We start from the raw sequence: 13226 nt of genomic DNA on the forward strand, positions 1-13226 counted from the left end.
TCTCCAGGATGGTGTAGGGCCCGGACCATTTGTCCTTGAGTGCTGCTGGGGCCACTGGCTCCAACACCCACACCTTCTGCCCGGGCTGATAAACAGTCAAGACAGCCTTTTGGTCATGCCAAGCTTTTTGGAGTTCTTGGCTGGCCTTAAGGTTTTCAGATGCCTTCTCCATGTATTCAGCCATCCGCGAGCGGAGGCCAAGCACATAGTCCACTATGCTGGTTGCAGGCTTTTTGAGAGGTCTCTCCCATCCTTCCTTCACCAAACACAGGGGTCCTCTTACAGGATGCCCGTACAAAAGTTCAAAAGGGCTGTTGCCAACCCCCTTCTGTGGGACCTCTCTGTAAGCGAATAAAAGGCAGGGAATCAGGACGTCCCATCTCCGCCGAAGCTTTTCAGGTAGTCCATGAATCATCCCTTTTAGGGTCCTGTTGAATCTCACAACAAGCCCATTGCATTGTGGATGATAGGGTGTAGTGAACTTGTAGTTGACACCACATTCCTTCCACATAGCAGTTAAGTAGCTCGACATGAAGTTTGCACCTCTGTCGGAGACGACCTCCTTAGGGAAGCCCACTCTGGAGAATACTCCAACTAGGGCTCTTGCCACCACAGGGGCTGTAGTGGTCCTAAGAGGAATAGCTTCAGGATGCCTGGTGGCATGATCCACTACCACCAGTATAAACTTGTGCCCTGATGCTGTTGGTGGTTCCATGGGACCGACGATGTCGATCCCCACCCGTTCAAAGGGCACCCCCACCACAGGCATTGGTATAAGGGGGGCCTTTGTCGTGCCACCTGACTTACCACTGGCTTGGCAGGTGACACAGGAGCGGCAAAACTCCTTGGTATCTTCGTTCATGTGAGGCCAGTGAAAGTGCGAGACAAGCCTGTCCCACGTCTTCGTCTGGCCTAGGTGTCCTGCTAAGGGAATCTCGTGGGCCAAGGTAAGGAGGAAACCACGCTGAGACAAGGGGATAACCAGCCTCCTGGTCATGCCAGGCTTGGGGTCTCTTGCCTCAGTGTACAGGAGTCCATCTTCCCAGTACACCTTGTGGGTACCTGTGGCGTTCCCAGCAGCCTCAGCAGCAGCCTGCTGTCTGAGGGGTTCAAGGGAAGGGCAGTCTAACTGGTCCTTCCCCAGGTCTTCTCGTGTGGGTCCCTTGAGCCCAGAAACTCAACTTGATCAAGTTCGAGCTCTTTAGGTTCAGTTTCTCGCAATTCCTGGAGGTCAGCCTCCTCTGAGACTTGATCCTCGACCTGGGGCAAGGGGGAAGGCGAGGCCTTAACCCGACTGCTCTTCTTCTTGGGAGGTGTCTGGTCCGTTGTTCCAGGATCCAGCACCTGTTCAGTGGGGCATCGTCTGACCTGTGACCTGGTCACAGCAAACACATGTGCTGGCAAGCCTAACATTTCCATGTGAGTCCGTTGCTCCACTTCCGACCATTGTGATGACTCCAAATCATTGCCCAACAAACAATCCACTGGGAGGTCTGAACTAACAACAACCTTTTTCTGGCCATTTACCCCTCCCCAGGAGAAAGCAACAATCGCCAAACTATGACTGGTAGTGACGTTGCTGGCATTGGTCACCAGGAAATCTGTACCTGGCATGATCTGTCCAGGGTCCACAAAGTGAGGCGTCACCATCGTGACACTGGCACAAGTGTCCCTATAGGCCTGAGCCATTCTTCCATTTATTAAAGGCGTCTGTCGGTATTTGCCCAAAGTATTGGGACTGACGTCAGGGGATATAGCCACATCCCCGTACAGACAAGGACAGCCTGAGTGAGCGTACCAACTAAGTTGTCACACCCCTCAGAACCCAAGGTTAACCAAACTAGTCCCTTGGGAGGCGCACTACTACTGCTGGCTGTACTAGGGGGCACAGGTGCCTTAGGGGCTGCAGTAGCAGGAGTCTGCCCTCCTTTCTTGGTGCACTCACTAAACCAGTGAGTTTTACTTTTACAGTATTGGCACCACCTTTTTCGATTGACCTTCTTGATTCTTCTTTTTCTGGGAAGCCTGACCCCCCCCTCTTTGGGTTGTTGGGGACCTGTCGAAGACTTCTGGTCAGTTTGTTCCCCTTTCGAATCTTTACCCTTCTGGTCTGCTTTCTTCTGACCACCCTGGTTCTGGCCCTGGTTTTGCTTAACCCTTGTTCTGACCCATCTGTCTGCCTTCTTTCCCAATTCTTGGGGAGAGGTCAGATCCGAGTCGACAAGGTGCTGATGCAACCACTGGTTCTGACAATTGTTTAAAATCTGTTCTCGCATGATCAAATTATACAATCCTGTGTAATCAGTAACCTTACTGCCCAGCAACCAGCCCTCCAAAGCCTTAGTGGCACAATCAACGAAATCAGACCAGTCCTGAGACTGAGTTTTCTGGGTATCCATGAACAGCAATCTGTACTGTTCAGTGGTTAGGCCGAACCCATCAATCAGTGTGTTCTTCAGGACCTGGTAATTGTTAGCATCCTCGACCCTTGTGGTGAGGAGCTTATCTCTACCTTTACCTTCAAAGGAGAGCCACAAGATAGCTGCCCACTGACTCTGGGGGATACACTGTACAGTGCAGGCCAGCTCCAAAGCAGTAATCCATTTGTGGATGTCGCCCCCTTGCTTAAAGGGGGGTACTATCTTATTCAGGTGCTTAGGGGCAGATTTATGAAGGGCTTGCGCCACGTTTATGCCGCCGTTGCGTGACGCAACAGCACGGAAACGTGGCGCATCCCTGCGCCCTATTTACAATGTGACCCATCTAGGAGATGCGTCATGTTGTACAGCACTGCGCCATGAGGAGGCGTTCCTGCGCAGGGGGGGCGTTCCTGCGCAGGAACGCCTCCTGAAAGCGGCTGAGTGAAATCTATGAGATTTCACTCAGTCATTTTCAGGGCAATGCTGCGTCAAAACCCTGCGCCTGCTTGAAGCAGGCGTAAGGCTTGAGGCAGCATTGAAAGAATGGGCCCCCCGGAGCATTGCTGGAGCTGCGTCGCGCTTGCGACGCAACTCTAGCAATGCGCCACATTTCCGGCACAGATGCGTGACGCATCTGTGCCGTTTTTGCCCCATGGTGCGCCGCATCATAAATGCAGCGCACCATGGGTGGCGGAGCTGTGGCGCACTGTGGCGCATGTTAACTGGCGCATCCCTCGGGATGCGCCAGTTAACATAAATCTGCCCCTTGGTGTCTAAACTCCTGGGTTCCCGTGGGGGAACGCTGCCACCAGTGGGAATTGTCCCACTCAACTCTTGCTCTCGAGCAAAGGCGAGTCTCTCTTTGACTAGGGCAAGTTCTTCCCTTTCGATCCGCAGTTTGACTTCCCGCTCCTTTGCTTCGTACACTCTCCTCTGAGGGGATGTCATCCCTCTTCGAGCAGAGCCTCGAGAGCCATTGGTTCGAACAGATCTGTTAGAGCCTCTTGACAGAGATCTAACTCGTCCGTTCCCAATGTTAAGCTGGCCCGAGAGAGGGCCCAGGGGTCCCCTAGTACCAATCTCGTGGCGGCTTAAGTTGTCCTGAGTTAGCTGACTAACTATGACTGGACCTTTGTCTGCCTCGTCCCCAGATGTCTCTAGATCCTCGTCCTCCTCTTCGCCCTCGGCGGAGAAATGGATAAGGTCAGGGTCACCTCGGGTTCCCTCGAGGGGAGGCATATCCACTTCCGGATGAGAAGGGTCGGTGTTACCCGCCCTCCTGGCATCATAAGTCTCCAAGAGACCAATCAGAAATGGAATGGTAGGGTTGGCACCCTGTTTTAGCTTTCGAGATGTACAGATCTGTCGCATCTCATGAAAGCTAAGCGCAGCATATCTGGAGGTGACCTGTGGAAGGTCGACTGACACGAGGGGAGACTCAGAGTTTCCGCCTTTGTCTGACATGCTGCTTCTAGTGTGGTGTAAGTGATGCACCTACCTACACTATGGGTTTACCTACTGATCCCTTGCTAAGAGTTGTAGCCAAGGTGTGCTAAGCCTTGAGGAGCTACAACAGCTGGTTCAGTAGAACTCAGAGTATTCTAAGCTAAGTTATATGTACCTGGAGTACTTATGCGATCTTTCACAAGATATTCTTAGGATACGCGTGGTAAAACAACAGCAAGCTCAAATCCCAACCGCTGCTCACCAATGTGAGAAGTTGGCCCGATATGCAGCGTTCGCTATTCTAGCGACCACTATGCATCGGTCCAAACGACCCTTATGGTGATTGGTTGTAAGTCAACCATAGACCAGCTATCCTAGTAGCGTGGATACGAGCAGTCTTCGGGCTAAACTCTAGAGGGCGTGTTAAGCCAGCTGTTATACCATCACATACCCCTTGAACACCAAGTGAAAGGACACCACACAAGTGTTATGAAAATAAACAGTATATTTATTAGAATCACAACAGCCCTGGACTCTTTATGAGGACAGGGTACTAAGCACAGAACAAAACTCTTAGGAAAATACTTCAAGTGCACAATTAAAACTAATGCCAGAGGGCACGGAAAGTTCTAATGGTCTCGGGCGGACCCGATAAGGCAAGTCGGAAGCGAGGGACTCAGGACCCTAGAGTAAGGAGGCTATGCAGGCACCGAAATGCCGACGTTACCTAGCCACGAGGGCTGCGGCTGCACAAGTCTTACAGGCGTCGGGGGTCTTCGCTGATGAGCCAGGAGCCGGAAGAAAAGGAGTTGCTGGCCGGCGACCAGTGATGAATAGTTCGTAGAGATCCAAGCCTGGATCAGTGATCGTTGATACCTGAAAGCAGAGGGGACCAAGTTCGTACTACTAGCCAGTAGTCAGAGGGTACCAGGAAGGCACCGGATGGCCGTCACCTCGACTAGGTGAGTGGGCGACGCTAGGCTCTGCAGTCTCACGGACCAGGAGGCGTTGTCGGCGACCAGGATGGAGGTGCGAGCTGTCCCACGAAGGTTAATGCTGTCGGCGTCGCTGGACCCAGGATTGGGGCAACAAGCCTTGGCAGATTTCAGGGCCACGTGGTGGGCCTAAAATGGCGTCTTGGGTGGACCAGGAGGGTCCGGGGTGCTTCTCTCAAAGAAGGAAGCAAAGGCCAGTCTGGAGCAACCAGACCAGCAGCGTTGGTTGTCGGATGTCGTCAAAGAAGGACACAAGCCAGCGGCTAGTGACCAGACAACGTGCTGAGCAGCGAGCAGAAGGGCCCCACGCAGATCGTGGAGATGCTGGGAGGCTGCACTTCGGTGCTGGAGCTGCTCAGGGTCGGGGCTTCTCGGACCCCAGAGCACTCGCCAGAGAATTGCTTCGATGGTCGTTCTGATTAAGAAAGCGTGCAGGTTCTGATGATGGCCGGTCCCTCGAGGTTTCGTCGCACCCACAGATCTCAGCTGAGCGGACGACGTGGGTAGAGGTCAGAGGTGCCAGGGAAGCCGGTTCTCGTCGAGCTGGGCCGTCGGATCCTTGAGGAAGGACTTGCAGCAAACCGCAGAGCTCTTAGATGGTGCCCGCTGGTGCAGGGTGACTACTCCTTAGCCACAAGGGAGAAATCTTGAGAAGAGTCTCGAAGTCCTTGCGTAGAAAGTATTCTTGATTCAAAGATGATCTAATTTGGAAGGGTCCCCGCTCCGGCCTTTATCCTAAAGAAAGGGGTGGGTACATGACTAGGTCCTGCCCTAGGGGTGGGACCAAGAAGGGGGGTAGTTACACCCCTCTCCGCTGCCGGACTTTCCCCAGGTCAGGGGCTGCGCGCCCCTGGAACTGGTTCTAACCGGCAGATGCATAGTGAGCACCGGGGTGCCACTCCGCAGTCACCTTCTCGCAAAGCTCTACCTACCCAGAATACACAAACCCTGTCTGGGACGGTGCGAACACTGCCCTGGACAGGAAACCCTTTGTCCAAGCTCTCCTCGCTGGAAGGACTCCCAGCAGCAGGAGGTCAGACTCGTGTCTGTGGTGGCAGCATCCATTTTGTGGAGCTGAGGCTTTAGTTAACTTTAACGGGGGTTCACAGTTACGTACATGTCGTGTCCCTCTAGAAGGGCGGAATGCTAACCTCATCGCCAGAATTGGTGAGGGGGCAGCATCCCGATTCGTATGACACCTTACTCGACATGTCTTGATAACGCTATACCGAAGTTACCGATATGATACGTGTTATCATGGAACAGCCATTGGGTCTTGGTTCCGCAAGCTGCAACCGGGCTCGGCTCGTGCCAGAGCCCAATTAACACGGGTCCATGCACTCTGCCTTCAGGATTGCCAAGGCCTGCCATAGGAGTGACTGATAGGAACCCGGGTGTCCATTGTGAGGTTAGATATAGGGATACTATACCAAAGCAACGAGCGAGTACGCTACGTTGCCCCAGCTGTCGTGCAGCCAGTTGTGTCAGTTTTAGATGCCCATCCAGGGGTGGCATAATACATGCTTCAGCCCCTGGTAGGCCCTGGGTACACCGATGCCCTGAGTTACAGGGTCTGACAAGGTGGCCCAGTTCCAATTGGGTAATGCACCTAAGGTACACGCATCAATTTAGTGAGAGAACAGCTAGGCTGTGGGTCTGATTAGCAGGCCCACAGCCCGAGAAAGTCGTAAACCAGTGAAACAAAAGCAAAAAGTCCGGGTGATCATAGGATTGCAGACCCTACTCTCCTACACTAATTACAAGCGGCGAGTCCGGAAAGACAATTTTTAGTAATGGTATTTTCTCCTGCCAAGCCCGTTCTCTCTGCCTTGAGTGCATCTTAGGCCATTCAGCAAAAAAGAGAAAAATCTGAAAGTGCTAAGCTTCAAAGGACAACCTATAACTGTCTTCCCACCATAGCAAATTCATCAATGGAAATTGGAGCTACCCTTGGTTTGCACTTTAGTGCTGCTAGAACTGCCCATCCTACCATGTTCTTAGAGGTGTCTGCAGTAAGAGACAAAGTAAACAAGACTGAAAGTCCTGTTCACTTTCTGTAACTTTGTGTCAGAATATTGTTAGCAAAAATATAATGTAACAGAAATATTGTGTCGTAAAATTAGGGTTAAAAGGGCGAATGACATCACTCCTGCTACCGCTGGCATTTCAATGATAGATGATCAGATGAAATCTGTGTATTTCATTGAGAGAATACCTTGCACATTAAAGATAGGTATGACTTTTCCAAAACTGATCACTTTGTCAGGAGATACTTTTTGCATGTTAGTGCATAAAAGGAGCTCAGAACATTTTGGCACTGATTTTGAGTGGGTGATTTCTAGTGATTTCCAGTGCCCACTCAAACTGGAGTTTGTGCAGGGATTGGAAATTTGAGATTTGCGATAGAAACCATAACCCTGCAATTTTCCTCTGAAAAATGTCACTAGGTCACCCTCCCGAAATGTATAGGGGAGAAAAATTCAATGTAGTAAAACTGATACAAGGAGAAAAATACAATTCCTCATTTTCAAGTGGCAATTTCAGATTCAGAGGCATTTACCACACCTGCAAAATATCTCACCTGGGTGACTTAGTATGTACCCCATGTAGTAGATAGCCCTGGGTTTCGCGAAACTTGAAGCCAATAAATGCCTTTGTGGTTTTTCTATGGACATTATCCTGAGGTAGCTGAAATAAGTTTCATTCTTTTACTTTTGATTTGGCCTTACCTTCTGATTTACAATCTTCTGCCAGGCCCACTAAGCCTTGCATCCTCTCTCATCTGGGTGCTGAAAGAGAACTCGTTCTGTTCTATTAAATTTCTTATGACTGTTGTTCAGTCTTTAGGTCTAGTCTAGAAACAGCCTTAGGTGTCTAGCCAGCCTTATGTAATCAAAAATATTCTCAAAGAGAATTCATTCTATTCTTTTAAATTTCTAATGTCTTTAGGCCTAGTTAAGAGACAGCCTTGGATTTCTTACCACCTTTAAATAATCAGAAAAATCATAAATATAAAATACATATGTATATTCACAAATAGAGGCGCTTTGGGTCAGCCCTCTCCATCCACTGGTTGGTCTGGTCTGTTCAACTGTCATTCATATTTTAGATCCGTCCACTTATGGATGCCACATGGTAGAATGGGACAGCCAACTTCAACCATTTTCTATCTTGAACTGCGAGTGTGGCATGTAGGCTGATCACATATGCACATCAATCTAAAAAGAAGTTCAGTTCAGAGCCATGCCTGTTTGGCCAATACTTTACGTTGCCAGTACTTGTTCTTTCCATTCTTTAGCCTTTAATAATTTATCTATAATCATTAAAACAAATCTTCAGTCATCTTTTTTTATTTGAACAATGACTTTAGGGTGTGGCCATCACTACAAGATGGCAAACATGTGATCTCTGCACTCTCTGCGAGGCCCCAATACCGGTAGATTCAATCACAGCACTTTCACATCCTGAGTTGGGGGGTGCCAGACTTGCCAAATCAGCTGCAGTTAGCTGGTAGCATCCCAGCTTGGGCACTGAGTGCGTCGCAGATTCAGCCTACCCGGCATAATTTACCATTGCTACATCCAGTGCCATTTGGCTGCGGTGCAGGAAGATATTTAGCCCCTGGGCCCCAAGCTGTGAGGAACTGTGGCCTCCTTAGTGCCTCCTCTTTATGTGGTGAGCTGGGCTAGGGCTTCTCACTAGTGCCAGACTATTTGTCCCCTGCTGAGAGTGGCCCGCTTCCCTCCTTGCCCGCATTGCCATTATTTACTTTGCCTGGGGTCCATGGTTTAGTTGCCTATTGTGCTTCTCCTCCGCCATGTGCTCTGCCCTGCGCTGGGCCCCTGCTCTCTGGACCTTTGACCGGCCATATCTGGTGTCCCTCCTCTACCAGCACATCCCTCATTCCTGGGCGCTCACCCCAATCATTGTAGGTATTCCTCTAATTCAAATATTGTTGCAGCAAGACCTGTTTTCAAGGTCCTCACACTTGTCTTGCAAGAGGGTATTATCTCCAAGTTCGTCCAGATTCTTGCTGGTCTGGATGTGGCGATTCGGGTACCTTTCTGCACATCATGTGGTTATTCCCTCTCTTGAGAGACTCTTGAGATAAAATATTTGGTGCTATTTCCTAGAGCCAAGGTCAGGACATCGACAAACTACCCGAGCTGACCTTACCTAATATGCCCATGAAGGCTTTGTACCCTCTCCATTCATCAGCTGGCAAGCAGATCTCTCATCTCCTGCGGGCAGCTAAACACAACATCCTTTATCTATGGGCTAAACGTGTGACACCAGCTTATGATCTCTGGTTCCATAGAGTCTGGCACATTTTCGTCATGAGAAGCTTGGCTTTGACCTCAATGACAAATCCACACTCTTTTTCAAACTGTGGCAACCAGTTATTTTTTATTTGAATGTAGACTTTAAGGTCGGACCTGCCCACTGACATAGCGAGCCCTTGGTTTTCTCGATCCTTCATTGATTCCACAATTCGGCTGTTCTGTACCCTTGGAAGACTGATGCCTTTAAACTACATTTTTACATGCAGGAACTCCCAGTGTGAAGGGCAGGAAATTGGGGAGGGGATGGGTAGGACTAGTGCTTTGGTGACTGTGTCCGCCAATAGTTTGATTGGGTTACTCTTCTATCTGCCTTTTTGTGATTAGAACACAATACAAAATATTGATACTAAACAATGACTTTAGGTTTCAGTAGTTCAAAGCCAATAGTACTTTTTCTTTACACTAATAAGAATCATATTTTACTGTGATGTGCATTAAAACGAAAAAGGTTTTATATATTTGTTCCAAGTACATGCGCTTGCTAGGAAGCACTTGTATGGTTCCATTCAAATATACACGCTTCTTTCGTGTTAAGGCCCCTGTCCTGTGGAATTCATTACCTCTCCCTATTAGAAACATTAAAAGCATCCACATTTCAGGATATCCCCGGAGACATGGCTCTTTTCCTCCTAATAACTGCCCTTTTCTGTTAGGCTGTTGGCTACAGTTTAGCCATCTGCAAGGTCTAGCGCTGGGAAGCCCTGTTTTTGCGGCAGCTTTGCACTTTACAAATCCCTTTAACATAACATACCATTTAATGAGATGATTCATTTAGAGATGGAATGTCACTGAGGTCTAGTGGAAGTATGTTCCAGAAATAAATGTAGAGATGATAAAATGTGTCTATTTCTCTTTTTTTTACTGTTTCATCACTGTAGAGGCATCTGAGGGGATACAAGGGTGCTTTACAATGCAACTACAGCAACATCGTAGTTGAAATGTACCAAACAAACACATCAAATGTGCAGGAGGGACAGTATGTCATATATAGATGAAATAGAAGAGTGGTTGTCTTCTAAACTGGAGGCAAAGAATTCTGAAACAGGTTGCTGTTCCTGAAAAGGATTGGTGGTAACTTGCTACATTATGCCTGGGAGCTTCTATAAGTCAAAAACACATAAGAAGGGGGACTGGGAACTATTGTAGAAAGGTCCAGTACCAGTGCTCCCAATGTCGACGTGTCAATCACTGGAGGGTAACTGTTCCTAGAAAACAAAGCTGGCCTATTAAGTTGCTAGAAGTACAGGTGAAAGAAGGCCTAACTCCTTCAAAGGTTATTGGTTGGATATAAAGAGGTGAGAGGAGGACATTTATCCTTGTTAGAGAAGTGCCCTCACACACCCAAGCGGGTGTCATACTTCATCATTGGGCATTGCTCCTTGTGGAGGTGGCACGGGCCCAGCGAGGGGGCTCTTTGTTGGAGATCTTTGTAGAGGAATGCCACAGTTGTGGGTGCGGGTGTGTGGGGAGTGGTGTAAGTGAGTTAAAAAAAAAAAAACTGGTACCCCGAAATCTTTTTATTCTGGGGTCCATGCGATATGGTTAAAAACGGAAGCTTCTATAAATACCTGTTTTAACATAAATGTTCTGCTTGTCCTCCTGAAATGTTCAGTAGATTGGCCAAATTTGCCAATGTGAAGTGAAGTGAAGTGAAGGGGTTTTGTAAAGCGCGGCTGCTGCCCGAAGGCGTCCAAGCGCTAATAGAGGAAAAAAACTGATTCTGAGGAGGGGAGGAGACTGGGGGGGATTCGTTTCTGAATAGGAGTGTTTTGAGTTCTTTGCGGAAGTGTAGAAGGGTGGTGTTGGCTCTAAGTGAGAAGGGGAGCGAGTTCCATAGTTTGGCAGCGTTCAGAGAAAAGGACCTGCCTCCTGCTCTAGCCTTTTTAGGGCTCGCTGGTACTGCATCCGAAGGATGCGTCCAGCTGGAGCCTTTTAGCTGCCTGACACGGGGGAATGAAGGACACGAAACTGTCACGAGTTTTCTCGTCTGGATTCAGCTGCGTGCACGCGCACACTCACGCATGCGCACATCACAGCCGCGCACATCACAGTCACAGCCACACCTCCTCCCTCCCCCCCTTCGCCGCCGCCGCCGCACCTACACACACACACACACACACAGAGCAGGCTGTTCACAACACATGCACACGCAGGCAGACACGAGCGCACACATACAGACACACACTACACCTCCCCAGGCCTCCCCCCCCCCCCCCGCCGCCGCCGCCCACACACGAGAGTACACGCACAGACAATCCCCCGCGCTCCGCCCCCCGCCCCCCGCCTGCAAGCTCTCACTTACCGGCTCGGTGTGCAGGTTCCTGGGCCGTCTTTTGGCACGCCGCAGGGGTCTCCTCACCACTCGGGAGCCCCGTGTTGCCTCTGTTGCCATGCAGTCTGCCCTCGCTCTTTCGCCCGGTCTCTCTGAAGCGCCCCGGGACTTCAGCGTGGAGCCTGCATGTTTCGGACGTCCTCCTCGGCGGTTACTTCCTGTTTCTTTGACGAGCCCCGCCCACGTCCAAACAAAGGCTGCCTGACTTCCAGAGTGCGCCCGCAATGAAGAGACGGCCATTTTGTCAGCACACAAGCACCTAGCACTGTGTTTATTTGCATACTGGACTGTCACTGTGCTTTCGGTAACGACGTACAGCTTCGGAGACTGCACACGTTGTAAGCATATTGTGGTGCACGTTCAACAGACAGCTGAGTGCATAATCAATCTATGTGAGCAAAGAACATGTTTTCATAACCCTTGCTATCCTTTCCATTTAATTGTTTTGTTCCATTATTTGATTACATTTCCTGATATTTGACAAATGATTTCCGTGTACATGCAGAGGATTAAGCAATTGCAGTGAAAGGACACGCTTATGATGCTATCGCTAATTCTGTGGTTTTATGTATGTCCTGGTGAAATTTCTGTTACACAGTGTAATCTCAGTTAATTTCTGGCATTTGCTTTACATTTGTGATGAAAATCATGGCAATTACGTGATTACACCGTGACCAGATCAAGTAAAGAAGCTTCTGTTCGGGTCAAAATCCCATGGCATAAACACAGGAAACAAGGTTTGCAAAGAGAACGTGTGCAGATGCTGTTCGTGCACGCGTGATTTTGCGACTTTTTCTTAGTGCAAAATATGTCCTTGTATCCAAGAATGAATGCGAGGATGTACATGGCAAAACAGCTGCCAAATGCTGGACCGATGTTTTTTTGTTATTTCGTGTACTTATTGAAGAATTCCATGTATTTTTTGCAAAAGAATTTACGCAAATATCGCACACTCCTAATATTATATTACATGTCCTATTAATTATCACACACCATTTGCACACAATTGCTAAGGTTATTCTTTCTGAAGGATTTATCTTCATGTTGGGTTTTTTGTTTTCATTATGACGGAAATGAACCTCAACTACGCAGCTAGGGCATGTTTTAAAAAAAATTATTTCTGAATGCAGTGCACATTTTGTGCCTTGCTTCTCTTGGAGCGTGGGGACGCAGAGCCTACATGGAGTGGCTGTATAAAGGACATAGCACCACTTTTTATTGAATAGAAGGTCAATATTTTATTAAGCGTAACATGAGCATACGTGCATAGAGGATGGGCTGGTGGAAGGCTGGGAGAGAATTACAGGCAGGGATGCGGAGAGTTTCCCCGTGTTCGTTGATTACAGTTTCCAAGCCGCTGTGAGCTCCAAGAGATTACGGTGCGTCCGCTCTTGTTCCTTGTAGACTCTTACTCTAGCGCTCTCTAGTTTGCTGTCTTGCCTGTGGGCATTTGTCCCCAGCCAGATTGCATCTTTAATCTGTGTGGTTTCTGCATGTCGTAAACTCTATCCCAATATTAATAGCTTTTTCGTTTTTTTTTCCTTTCTAATTTACATGCGCTTAATTTATGTCATGCCAGCCTTTTAAATCAGAAACGCGCTCCGATTAAGGTCCATTGAGAGCTTTACATTACTGTTGCATGTGTTGCGCTTTTAGTTGACTGTATGCAAACTTTATTAAAATAACTTCA

The sequence above is a fragment of the Lissotriton vulgaris genome, chromosome 9 (genome assembly GCF_964263255.1).
Source record: "Lissotriton vulgaris chromosome 9, aLisVul1.2, whole genome shotgun sequence".
NCBI classification, from domain to species: Eukaryota; Metazoa; Chordata; class Amphibia; order Caudata; family Salamandridae; genus Lissotriton; species Lissotriton vulgaris.